Raw genomic sequence first — 13,279 nt, 5'->3', positions numbered from 1 at the left:
ACCTGTTCTCTTACAAACGGCAATTACTTTCTCGAATAATAATAATGCAAGCCTTTGAGCTGCAAATGTTTATTTGTGAGGCACCCTTTATTTTCTTCCACAGCATGTGCGATATGAACCAAGAAGCATAACAGAATTGTAGTTTTGAATATCGTATATAAATAGTATGTGCAACAATTTGAACATATACAAAATCGAAAGGGAACTAAAATTAGATCGAGTCTGAATTAGTGTAGAATGTATTCGGATTGAATATTTCAAACCAATGTATGTAGATTACGTGTGCAAAGGTTGGTTTATGTAGCTTTTGAAATGTGGACAGCATTGACAAAATTCTGAAGCAAGGAAAGGGGGAGGAAAATCATAACAATTAAATAAACTCGTATAGACTAGGGACTAGGAGCGACTACATACCAAGTTTGGTTATGGTATGCTTAACCGTTTCCGAAATCCAGGCGTTCATCCAGACACACACACGGGCAGACTGACGGACATGTCTAGTTCGATTTCTCCCGTCATGCTGATTCAGAATATATATATATTTTATGGGGTCGGGTTTGCACAAACCTAATATACCATTTTTACCCTACTGGTACAGGGTATAATAAAGCCAAATTTAGCTAAAGGGAAAACGCCACTATGGGCAGCACTGAGTACCAACAACCATGCAACCATGCAACCGTGCAACCAAGCGACTTTGTCTGACATTGGCAGCTTACAGCTGCTGCTGCTGCTGCAAGCCCGCCCCTGCACTTTGCTGCTGTCGCGTTAATTTTACTGATTATGACACACCAGAAAACTTTTGGCCATTAAAAAAGATTCGTTTTAATGAGTTTTGCACATTACATGACCGGCCAACGGGTGGGTGGTTGTTCGCGATCTCGTTTCGCGTCCCCCACACAACCACCACCACCACCACCACCAGTACCAGCAGCAGCAGCAGCAACGGTAGCGACAAGGTTGCCTGTTGACCCGTTGTTTTATCGAACTGTAAAAACTGTCACTATTTATCTGCTTGGCATTGCAGCGGCGATAAAAACTTTAAGCTGGCGCGACATTTGGCGTACTCCAAAAAAAAGGAAAGAAAAAAAGAAAAACAAAAGAGGACGTACAACACAATTTCAATGGGCAGCAAAAATCTGCATTTTAGTGCAATTAACATTTTGGGCCACATGCGACTGGAGAAGAAAGGCAGAGGACGTGCATTGTGCTGTCTCCCAGAGGCTTCACACAGCGCATAAGGATGGCCAAACGAGAGCGCCGACTATCAGGTGCATAAATCAAAGTAAGGCACTGGCATTGCTTCACCTCAGTCCTTGCGTAAATAAAGTAATTGTCAATGTGCTCTTCATATTAACGCGCTGCAATACCCTACGGGTAAAGGAGAACAGACATGAGTGTGGCCATACTGAGACTGTTCATATACTTGTATATGTATATATATTTTTTTTTATCGACAACATTGAACTCATGTTTTAAAATAACAATTAATAAAAATTATTCTAATATGCAATACATAAACCTGAGCGGATTACAATCAAAATATGCCAAACACGCTCCTTCGCTAAGCAAGCCCCCTACACACGAATTTCTTCGATTCTTTGAAATATTCGTAGTTATTAGAGGTGTTTGCTTTAAATTTTAGTTTTCTACGTTTTGTTATTTTTATTTGCATCCACGACTGTATTCTTTTCCGCATCAATTCGTTCCTGTTTACTCGCTGAAATCTTATGTAAATGATGTTCGCGAGCTCCATTCGCCTCGTTCGGTGGCAAATGCATTTTTTCTGACGAACAAGTTCGACAAACAAATTTGCGTGTGGATGGCATGCTCAAAATATCAGCAGTTTAAAAAAAATTAGGCTACTTATTAAGCTCCAGACTATAGTTACTGCAAACTAAGCAATAGCAAAAATATAGGAGTTTTGAAGCATGAAATATATCTTAAATGTTATTTCGACTAATGTACATAACCACATATCTAATTAAGTCAAGAAAATAACAACTTGATTACTGAACAGGGCCTCAGATTTCTCACGATCTAACACATTTTCTTGGACTCAATTGAGAGCAGGTTATCCAATGGTCGCAGTGACTTGACTTATGCGTACCCACTTGTTTTTTTTTCCTCGGTCTCCCTGCCGCATTGCACACTGGCGACAGCACTCGAGGGATTTGTCTTGCGCTGGCGGTATCCTTTTATGGCTGTTTGCAACAACTGCAGCACTTAATTTCTGGGCCAACACCCAGCTGCTTTTTGTGAGTAAATATATGCTTGACTTTTACCTTTGCAGTTGCCACTTGCCACATTTGGAGTACTTAACGGGCAACTGCACTTGATTAATGCATTATTAAGCAGTCGAAAATTGATGTTGCAGACAGGCGCTACCAAATCACTTGTATCACTAATTGAAAGAGGCACGAACAGAACAATTAAAATGAGCCAGCACAACTTTCTCGCTCCACTCAACTCTGTGTAGGTCTTCCTTTCCTTCCATCTTTGTGTACATAAGACGATCGATCCATTGATTGACAGCTGTCCGAGCGATAAAAGTAGAAACTGACGGGCCGCCAATTGCATGTGATTTCGTTTGTCCCTGTCTGTGTGTCTGTCTCTCTGTCTGTCTGTCTGTCTGATTCCTTCTTTTTTCATCGTTATGCAGATGAAACTGTGGAATTGCTCATTTTCGCACCGGAGTGAAGAAAACGGAGTTTGGGTCTTGTTATCCCAAATTTTGGAACTGCGATGTGTAATTTCAATATTTCACAATAAATCGAACGCCAACGCTTCGACTTTCTCCGGTATCGCATAACGGTTTGAGAATTTGCAATGTGCCTGTCAGTCACAAATGCCAGACACATGGTTGGACTCTCCAATGCCTCCAATAACAGTGCCATCCTTCTACTCCTGAACGCGCATGAGTTCGCTCGTTGGCGGCCCATGAAAAATGCATGTGACAAAAAAACAAAAACAAAAGCAATGATGGCAAAGCAGAAAGTATATACATATTGTACTTATATATTTTATATAGGAAAAAAAGTGGGCGAAGAAACTGCTGACCGATTTCTCCCTATATGGACTTGTTTACTGTTTATGTTTATTAGTGCAGTCTGCCGATCACGATGATGATAATGATAATGATGTTGCACACGCCAACGCCAACTGTGCATCGCAAAATGTTGGCACTGCGGCTTCAAAGTGAAATTAAGTCATTTCGTGTATTGTTGCAGCGTGATAATTGAGTTGCTCTTGATAAAAATGCCTACAAAAAAACTATTCGCGTTAATGGGTAAACAATAGTAAGTAGACAATCGTTGGATCGTGTGACTCTTCGGAGGCAGACCTAACACGCAAACGTAATGGATGCTAAATAGAATTGGTATTTTATTATATTTAAAAGCTCAAGTTATTTCATTTTATGTATCAAACCACATATTCGTTAAAAAATTAAATTGAATTCAAATGTGAATATTTTAACTCTTTTGGCCGTACCCTTTCCGTCGGCAATTTCTTTAACTTTTTGTTTATTTTTATTGATTTGCTATTTAGGTGACTTTATTGACATTTGAAAGTCAAGAAATTCCACTCCACATTAGATTTAGTTAGATAGTTTTAGTTACAATTTTTCAAAAAATATTGTCTGTTCTGCTTCGTCGTGAATCTGTCTTCTGCGAGGCGCATTTGCGTATTTGGGAAGAAGATAAAGTCATTTCCAACACAATTTTACTCCCAAAATTTTAATAATTGCACAAAAAACTCAACTTACTCTTCCATTTTTCATAACCATATCGAGGAATATTTCAATCATTTGTAAAGTTGTGGATGTATATCCAAAATTAAACACACCTACCTACCTAATTGTTAACAATCCTAAACAATGGCGCAAATATGCAAATGCGAGTAGAAGTGATCGCTTCAGTGCATAAAGACATGTAGATTGATATCAGTTCATTGTTCAATTAAGTTAATTATTAATAAAATGTTAAGTGCCTGGTTTCTACATGTCAATTATCAACAATTAGAACAACTATTATATTTAAGAACACCCTGCAACTAAAAACATAACACTTGCATATTATTGGGAACAATTTTTCTTAATTAATGCATTCAGCACTCTTTATTTGTATTTATGAGAAAACATATTCATTACAAATATTCATGGTTTTTAACCAGATGTTGCGCCATATCAACAAAAGCTTACAAGTTGGAAAAATGATTGTTTTGTTATATATAGTAGTACTATTTAGTTGTCTTCAGTTGTATTTCTATTAGCATCTTATACAGTATAAGAAAAAAAAACGATTTAAATTCTAATTTACTTATTTTAAATACCAATATAAACTTTTGCTTTTACTTAAAGCCCCTTATTTAATTTGATCGAAGCCCTCAATATTCTTGAAGTTGTTGCCGCGAGGGAAAATGTTGATTACGCTCAAATACACATTGTTAAAACGTAGAGCTGCCTGTTATTCAAATATTCGAACCTAACGTGTCGCATGTCTAGAGCCTGTCCAAGAAGAAGAGTATTATTATGGATAAGCTTCTATATCTATGCCTATCGGAGCGCTTGGTGGGAGGAAAATATTTAAGAGGAGCTCCTTCTCTACTATAGCACGATCATAACTGGCCTTTATTAGCCTAAATTTCCGAAAAGCCACCACAACTTGAGGCATTGAGATCCATAATCTGTTCACAAAAAAAAGAGTATAGGAAAGGAAATCATGAAAGTAGAGCTCCTTCTCTGCCACCGTTCTTACTATGGTTTATAATGCACCAAAGGAGGCCATTATTAGCCTTAGTCTTTGAGTAGCCAGCTCAACCCCATCCCCCTTTATCTTTTGTTATTTCCATTCAATATTAAATGTAACCATGTTCTTCTTTAATAATGAACCAATAGTCCCTTTGTACTAAGCTACTATGCTAATGAGCTTATTCCAGCAACAGGGCAAGCAAGCAACGTTCTGGTTCACTTAAATTGTGGGATTTATTCTATTTTCCTGTCAACCCGGACTAACCTCCTAACAACACTACTTTGGCCTATTTGTGGTCGCTTTGGCGCATTTGCATTGGAGCCACAACGTTGTTGACCCAGAGCACGAGCCCGCAACATGTTAAACATTTGTAAAATTTCATTTGCGGCTTTTGTTGGCTTTCAACGACAGCAACTGACAACAGCAACAGCAAGAGCAGCAGCAGCAGCAGCAACAACGACAATAAGCGACACAAGTCGCTTGTAAGACTAAGCCATGACATGCCAATGGCACTCGGCACATATCACAGCTAATTGGCAAGGTGCACACGATATACTTACAAACATACGTATATAGTATACCCCGATTGAGTGGCGTTAAGTAATCGCCGACTAAGTCAAGCAATGCGATTTGCGATATGCGCTTTACGAGTACTTGTATTTTAGCTCGGGGGCATCAATTTAGCATAGATTTATGTGCCTCATATAATCAATAATTACAACAATCATGAGAAAACGCTAATTTCCACGCCGAGGCAATTAATTGAAATGAAAACGCCCGCCGGCTAATGGTCGCCATATAAGAGTAGATGCGTGTTGTGAGACCCCATTCCCTTCTTCCGACATCTATATCGGGCAATGCTTTGACTTTGCTTAACACGGTCCCGTGTTTGTTCGTGGTTTGCTGCTGCCTTGCACTCCAGTTAATTAATGCGTACAATTTAATAAAAGCATAAACGATATATTTTGTCGCCTACGCATACGCCCCTGAAAATAATCGCACACTGGGACTGGGATGATTCTCTAGGGAGTCAACCTTACCTTTATCTAAAGGAGAAAGCTTGAAGGGGAATTGAAGAAAAACAATTCATTTTTGTATGAGCGTGTCAACAACAAAGAACAATAATTTGCTTAAAAGCCTGACTCAGAAAAATATAAATTTTTAGCTTGATTTTTTATGATATTTTTTGAATATATTTTTTTATTGAATTTTTGTCTATGTACACTACTACCTTGAACCAACATAACAACAACTGTAGCCATAACATCCTTGATGGCTGACATACCAAGAACATGAAGCAAAATATTCACTAGGTCGACTTAATTGTACAAAAACACAAAAATAAAACTGTGTTGAAATAACCAAAGCACCAAGTTTGAAACTTTTTTGAAAAACTTCACTCGAGCCCTGTCTTTTGGTAAATAAATAAAATGTTTATATAATATCTGTATTACTGGGCTTCTTTAGTGTTTCATACAAGTAAGTAGTTTGACAAAATGTTTACACTGTGCAATGGCTCTGGAAAAAAGCACGCCAAACTGAACAAGCAATAAAATTAATCAAATAATTACGCTAAGCATGGCACAGGCAGCAAGAAAACAAGACATGGAATACTTAGAGAGAGAAAAAATGCTTTTGACTTATCAGCTCCCATAAACGAGACATTAAAAATGGTCAAGAAAATGAGCAAATAGCCGGCAAGAAACCCGGCCCAGACCATGACTACTTGTATTTCCAGCCGACTGTGGTTTTTGTTTTCACTTGAACGCAGCCAGGCATTTATCATTTTTAATCGAATGCGGAAACAATGGAGCGCGTCTAAGTGGAGCATTGAATGTGGGTTGGCTTGTTAGGTGGGTCGATGGGCAACTCTGGAGCGCCCAACCAAGATGAAGAAGAAGTCACATATACAGTTGCTTAGTGCTCCAACGAAATGTGTAATAATTTCTTTTAATTGTGCCATACGTGACCATGGAGTTACGTATTTGCACACACGTTAGTTACAAGGTAGCTATTCACATACTCTGAAACACTTGTTTGTAGGCGAGAACATATTTGGATTTTCTATAATTCATCCTAGAATATTTATCTTAGGTCTTCTGATCTGCAATAGCTGAAACGAATTGGAGGCTCTTAGCAGAAAAAGAAGTGGTTTATCACTTGAGAGTTGATCTAAGAAGCAATATTCAATTGTATTTTTGTGATTGAATGGGGCGCAGAAAATTCCTTTATAAAGGCTTGCAAATCCAAATCCAGTCTCGAATTAGACTATCTCTAACAATATTTATTAAAAATAAAACAAATAAAAGAAACTAAAATAGCATAAGCTACTAAAATATATAGGAACATGTGACACTGAAAAGGCAGCTTCGATGTGTTCAGATACATCCTCAAAAGGGAAGCGTTAAATAACGTTATACGGAAACGCACTATATGATCTAGTTTTAATTTAATCCCTGCATATTGATAATATAAAACGAAATATATGACAGTATATGACATTCTATAATACATATTATTCACAATTATTCTCAGATTCGGTTCAACTAAATCAAGAAATGTAAAGCTTGGTCATAACATAAGCAGAGACTGGTTCGTTGCATTCAATGAGAACTGCATAGAAAGGCGATGCTTTTATAGCGCATTCAAATGTCGGCATTTGCAGTAACTGCAGCAACAAAAACAACAACAACAACAACAACACTCAGACGACCGTTTTCCTTATGCTTTTATAGCCAATGAACGCAAACCTAATGAAGCAGAAAATTACTTTATGTGCTCGTGGCAGCGCCAATAGATGGCGCTCTCTCCACTATTGCTGCGCGCTGCCATTCGCGCTGCACAAACACGCCTATCAACATCAGAAAGAAATAATCGCCGCTGGTGGCTGCTGTTGTTGTTGTTGTTGCTCCTGTTGTCTTTGTTGTTGTTGTTGTTGTTATTGCTGCAGCAGTTGCTGCGAGTGCACAAAAAATAATTTGCTTTAAATTGTTTTTAAATGCGAGCAATTGAAATTTATGCAAACCAAATAACCGAACAAAACTGCGATAATCTGAGACGCAGTCGTAGCGCCGTCGACGCTGTCGTCATCATCATCAATTTAGCCAACAATCGGCGACGGCGACGACAACGACGACTTACCGGCGCCGTCTGCGCTTGCGTCTGCGTCTGGGTTTGGAGCGCGCTTTTGCGCATGCGCAAATGTCCTTGTGTGCTATTTCGAGTTGATTTTTTAACATAATAATTTTTGTGAAAAGAAAAACGACAAGAAAACGGCTTAAATTGTGCGCTGTTTTGCCCGCCTGCGCCTGTCTGTTTTAGCCCATTCGAGTTGTCGCTTAATACGGCATGAAATGTCAATTGGGCTGCTAGCTGCTTGGCTGGCTGGCTGGCTGGTTGGCTGGCTGACGGTCTTTACTGTCTGACATGGACTAGCAATCTCGGCAACCTGCAAAGCCCAAAACTCACATAATCAAATTCAAAACAAATTTGTGCGCTGGCTTGTACAAACAATTCTCAGTACATGCGAAAAGCGTTAGCCGATTGTAACAAACAGTGAACCAGAGAACAGAGTAACAACAACAGAAACAGAAACAGAAAAAGCAACAAGGCTCGTATTCACAAACTGGTTTAAAGTTATTGTCCATCTTTTGATTTCTTTGGTTGTCGACTGACGGCGTCGACGATGTCGTCGTCTGGTTGGTGGCACTTCACTTGCTGTCTTTATTGTTGTTATTGGAGTTCATGTTGTTGTTGTTGCTGTTTCAGTTGGGTAGCTCGCTGTTGACTCTTATTGGCTTTTTGGCTCGGTGATTAGTAGGTCAGAGTTTTTCATTTCCAATTGGATGTGTTGCAAGCGAAACAGCAAAAACGCACAAGCGCACACAATCTCGGTTACATGAACAAGTGTACAAGTGTGCGTTGGCCATATTAGGAAAGGGTACAGCAACTTAAACAAACATTGACTGTATGAACAAGGTAATAAGAACTGGTCAGAACTCAAGCGCTAGTGCCTGTGTCAAAAGCAGTAACAACAGCAACAGCCACAACAACAGCCAACTTTGATTTGTTTCAAGTGTTCTGTGAATTGTGGGAAAGTGTAGAGTCAAGGCAGTCGATTGGCCAACAAAAATGCACACACAAACATACCTTGATTAACAAAAGCTTTGTACAACGACTGCCAAATTAAACAAGCATGTATGCTGCTGATAACAATTAGAAAGATCCCAAAAAAGTGCAATCAAGCATTCATTTGAAAATCCACGTGGCTCTTATAAAATTCGCTGTGTGAAGGAAATCTTCTGCTTTTGTTTAATATAAGATATATTCTGTTTTTACAATGATGTTAAAAAATGTAACAAAATATTTATAAATATATATAAAAAGCTTCATTTATATTTGAAGGACATTTTATGGCAGCATAAAAGAGAGAGTATGGCATATGACCCCCTAGTTGAAACTTGTATCCAACAAATAATAGTTTGTGCCTCTAATGCAGCCGCATTCAGGGATAGAGGTATCGTTTTGAGTTTTGGAAGGTCTTCTCATTTGAATATTTTTCTCCTGTCAATAACTTTTTTAGGTCCATAGTTCAATGAGGAGCCCCAAGCCTTGACGAATCGCTAAAAAACCGATGTGGAAATCGTTTTAGGAAAGGACTATTTTTATCCGTAGAAATGCACTATCAGCAGAATCTCACAGGTAAACTCTATGAAGGTTACGCCGTTAAGTCATCAAGATTGAAATCATTTGGGGAATTGCTTTATTCGTGTGAATTATACATCTTGCCAAATAGCTTATGTAGGAGGAAGCAAGGAAGCACAACTTTCACATCTGGGCTGGTTATATCTAGTACACCATAAGTATATCGGTTAATAGTGCAAAAACGTTAGACGCCCCTCTATGATATGCAAAACGCATGCTTCGAAGAACTTTATCAGGCACTTGTTCTCTAAATGAGCGATCATTATACATATTTCTCAGTGACAGTTATTGTGATCGACCTACAGCCAGTTCTTGTACGATTAAACGTTATCTCGCTATTGAGTAACACACAACTCAATGGCGAAGCAAGTTTGTTACCTCGCCGAAGGCAAAACTTCCGATGAGAAAGCAAGAAAAACAAGAAATAGAAATATCAAAACAGAAAATCGTGCCAAAATGTGGGGGTGGCGCTTCATGTGCGGCAAGTTTCGGTGGTGGCCTCCAATGCCACAAAAATTCGCACGAGTATTTAACACCAAGCAAACAGCAATAACAATGGCATCAAGCTCGAAAATAAAATAACAATAAAAAGCAAATAATAACAACCGACTGACAATCAATTTGAAATTGAAACGCTTTTTTATGTTGCAGCGGGCATGTAGGTGTTTGCCGAACTGGCTGTTTGTGTGCGTAGGCCACTTTATGCCAACTCTTGTCCGCTTAACTGGCTGTCTGGCTTACTCCGAACTGACTGCCGCTTTGGCCAAGTTAAATTGCGCTTATTATCTGCAATTACAGCCAGAAACCGAAAACGACATTCGTGCAGCTCCCAGCTCCCAGCCACCAGCCACCCGCGCAATTCTCGCGCCGCTCTCTGCTTGACGCCTGACATCTAAATATAGACGCTACAATAATTTAATAGAAATTTTAATTCATCAAATGAAATTTTTGTCAATTTTTCATTTGATTGAATTTTAATGAGCGTAGCTGCACGTTCACTTCGACATCAAAGTCTAACAAATTTGTTAGCATTTATTATCCAGCTGGAAAAAAAGCAACTTACTAAACGAAATTGCTTTTAAATCGGTCACGGGATTAATTTGAGTGAATTAAACAAAAATGTATCTATTATGTCAGCAATTGTAATTACGTCATAGTGAGGGACATTAGTAACTGATAAAAAAAAGTATTTGGTGAACAATTTCCGAAACATCTTTATATGAATATGAAAAACATGTTGGCGTAATTTCCAAAATTTTGACTTTTGACTGGTTTAATCTATCGCCTTCAATCACCAGAAGTTTGGCAAACTTCAGTCCGAATTCCGGGATCAAAAACACGCTGTGGCGTTGTTCAAGACCTCTTTTCTTAAATCAGAGAGATCTTTCAAAAAAGGTCGCCTTAGTGCAGAGAACCTACTCCTGCTCTGCTCCTCTTCCTCCAAAAATTTAGTAACGTTTAAGAAAATATGAAACCCATTATTGAAATTATTTCTGATGACGCTAAAAATATTTAAAATAGTTTAATTTTATTGAAACATAATTGTTCCCTTAAATAAAATAAATATAAATTACTTTTTAATATGATTTCATATTCTCTGTGACTCTTATTAATACTCGTATTACAAAGATGAACAAAAATGTAAGCTGCTATTGTAAATAAATGGGTATTTAAAAGAAGCATGCTACAAATGGATATGGTGGAACAATTTTGAACAATTTATCTTTTTAAATAACAATTTATACAATATTCCCCTTTATATTGGATCATGTAGACATTGTATGTATTGTATTCCTTTAAAATACAATTATGAATGCCAATTAGCAGAGTAAAAAGAGATACAAACAAAAAATTTTGATACTACTTGTATTATTAAACATTGCACAAAATGCCGTTTCTACAAATATCATGCCCTTGCTAATATAATAAAAATTGCTGTTTAAAAAATTCTTTTAAATGTCAGCATTTAAAACAAATAAATTAACTTTTGGAAACTACAATAGTTTTCCTTAAAGTTATGCAAAAATAAAAGTGTGCAGTGAATAGTAAAACATTAACTGTCCTATAAATCAGAAATAGAGCCAATATCTTTGTATCTACTCGATTGACGCGCACCCACTATAAAAACACTGGACGTATTGCCCAAGGCCTGTTAAAAATTTAACACCAAATCCACGTCTGTTTGGCATGGGTGCATTACGAAAATACATCAAAAACTAATCGTGTGTAAAAATTGTTACGCACACACACACTACTTTTACACATACATATGTACACAGATAAATATGTATGTAAGTGTATGCGAATGTAGGCAACATACATGTAAATACATACATACATATTGGACAAAGCATAACAAATCATAAAAAGCGAAAAGTGGAACCACAAAAGTCAAAGCAATGAACCCGAATCTACACTCACACACACAACCACGCACACACACAACCACACGTGCACACACCAACTACAAAATGGCAGCGCGGATTGCCGCAAATCATGTGCAGCGATGCCGCTGTCAGCGTCGACGTCGACGTGGACATGGACGTGGACGTCATCGGCTGCGTCGGAGTGCTGCCTTTGGCGACCGCTGCTGCTGCTGTCGTTGTTTGTGTTGTTGTTGTTCATTCAAACGTGAGTTTGACTTCTGATTGCTTTTTTGGCTCGAAAGCGCAACACCACCAACAACAACAACAAAAAATAGCAAGAAAGGCGCTGCTGACTGCCTAACTGGCCGTCAACATTTAAGTCATTTAACATTATATATCACTGACTGCTGTTGTAATCGCCTTGCCACCATCGTCCTCGTTGTTGCTGCTGCTGCTGCTGCTGCTTATGATGTTGTTATTGTTGTTTTTATTAATTTCGGCTCAATCAATTACGGTACAAATTGTCAACAAAACGAAAACCGCAAAGCGCCCAAATCCCCATCCCCCCGCTTAAATAAGCAATGCAAATCTCTATAGACAGCAACATGAGCAACCCGCTGGAGATTATTGTTTATTGTATATGAGCAGACAAATACACTTAGAGAAAAATTTAGTAAAACCAAAACAGTTAAAACGGCTGATAATAAATTTTAGGAACACCTATAAAGTTTCGAAACTATTAGAAAATAATAATTTAATGTAAATATTTAAAAACAATATTTTGAGTTCGAGTTTTCAAAACACTTTTTATGAACGATCAGAAGAAGGCTTTATATTCTCCTTGCTATAGGTATAGTAAATGATCAGCGCGACGATACAGGTAGACCGTTTGTACTCTTTGTATTTTATGAAAACTAAAATCTAAAAATTTTAATTCAATCATGGTGAAAAAAGGTTCCTACATATTCCTGCACCATATCATTTGTCAAAGACGGATCAAGCTTCGCGTGTATAGCTGGAACATAAGTATAAACTCCATTCATTACTTCAAAAGTTGATCGGCTTACTCAATTTTCTTCGAAACAAACCCGATACCGCTCAGTTCCATCCACTGACATGAAAGCTGTAAAGTCATCATCGATAAGTAGGGAATTCATATACCACTAATGTCCTTCAGCCTTCAGACGCAAAGTGGATTTTGGAAATTACAAATTTGTGGGCTTGAAGAATAGTTTAGAAATATCCGCATTAGCTACAAGTATCTATGTGTCCTGCCCAATGGCATTCCACTTGCATGATTTCTGCAGACACTGCAGAGAGGCATACAAGTATAACATTTAAAACGACTAACTAGCAAACTTGCTAGTCTAATAAAAATCAAATCAGAAAATCAAATAATATTGGAGTCCTCTATTTGGTGAAGTGTAGGAGTGTGTGCCATGGTGTGTTGTCACAGCT

The sequence above is a fragment of the Scaptodrosophila lebanonensis genome, unplaced genomic scaffold (assembly GCF_003285725.1).
Source record: "Scaptodrosophila lebanonensis strain 11010-0011.00,11010-0021.00 unplaced genomic scaffold, SlebRS2 tig00000072-arrow-pilon, whole genome shotgun sequence".
Lineage (NCBI taxonomy): Eukaryota > Metazoa > Arthropoda > Insecta > Diptera > Drosophilidae > Scaptodrosophila > Scaptodrosophila lebanonensis.
This window is presented reverse-complemented; position numbering follows the sequence as displayed.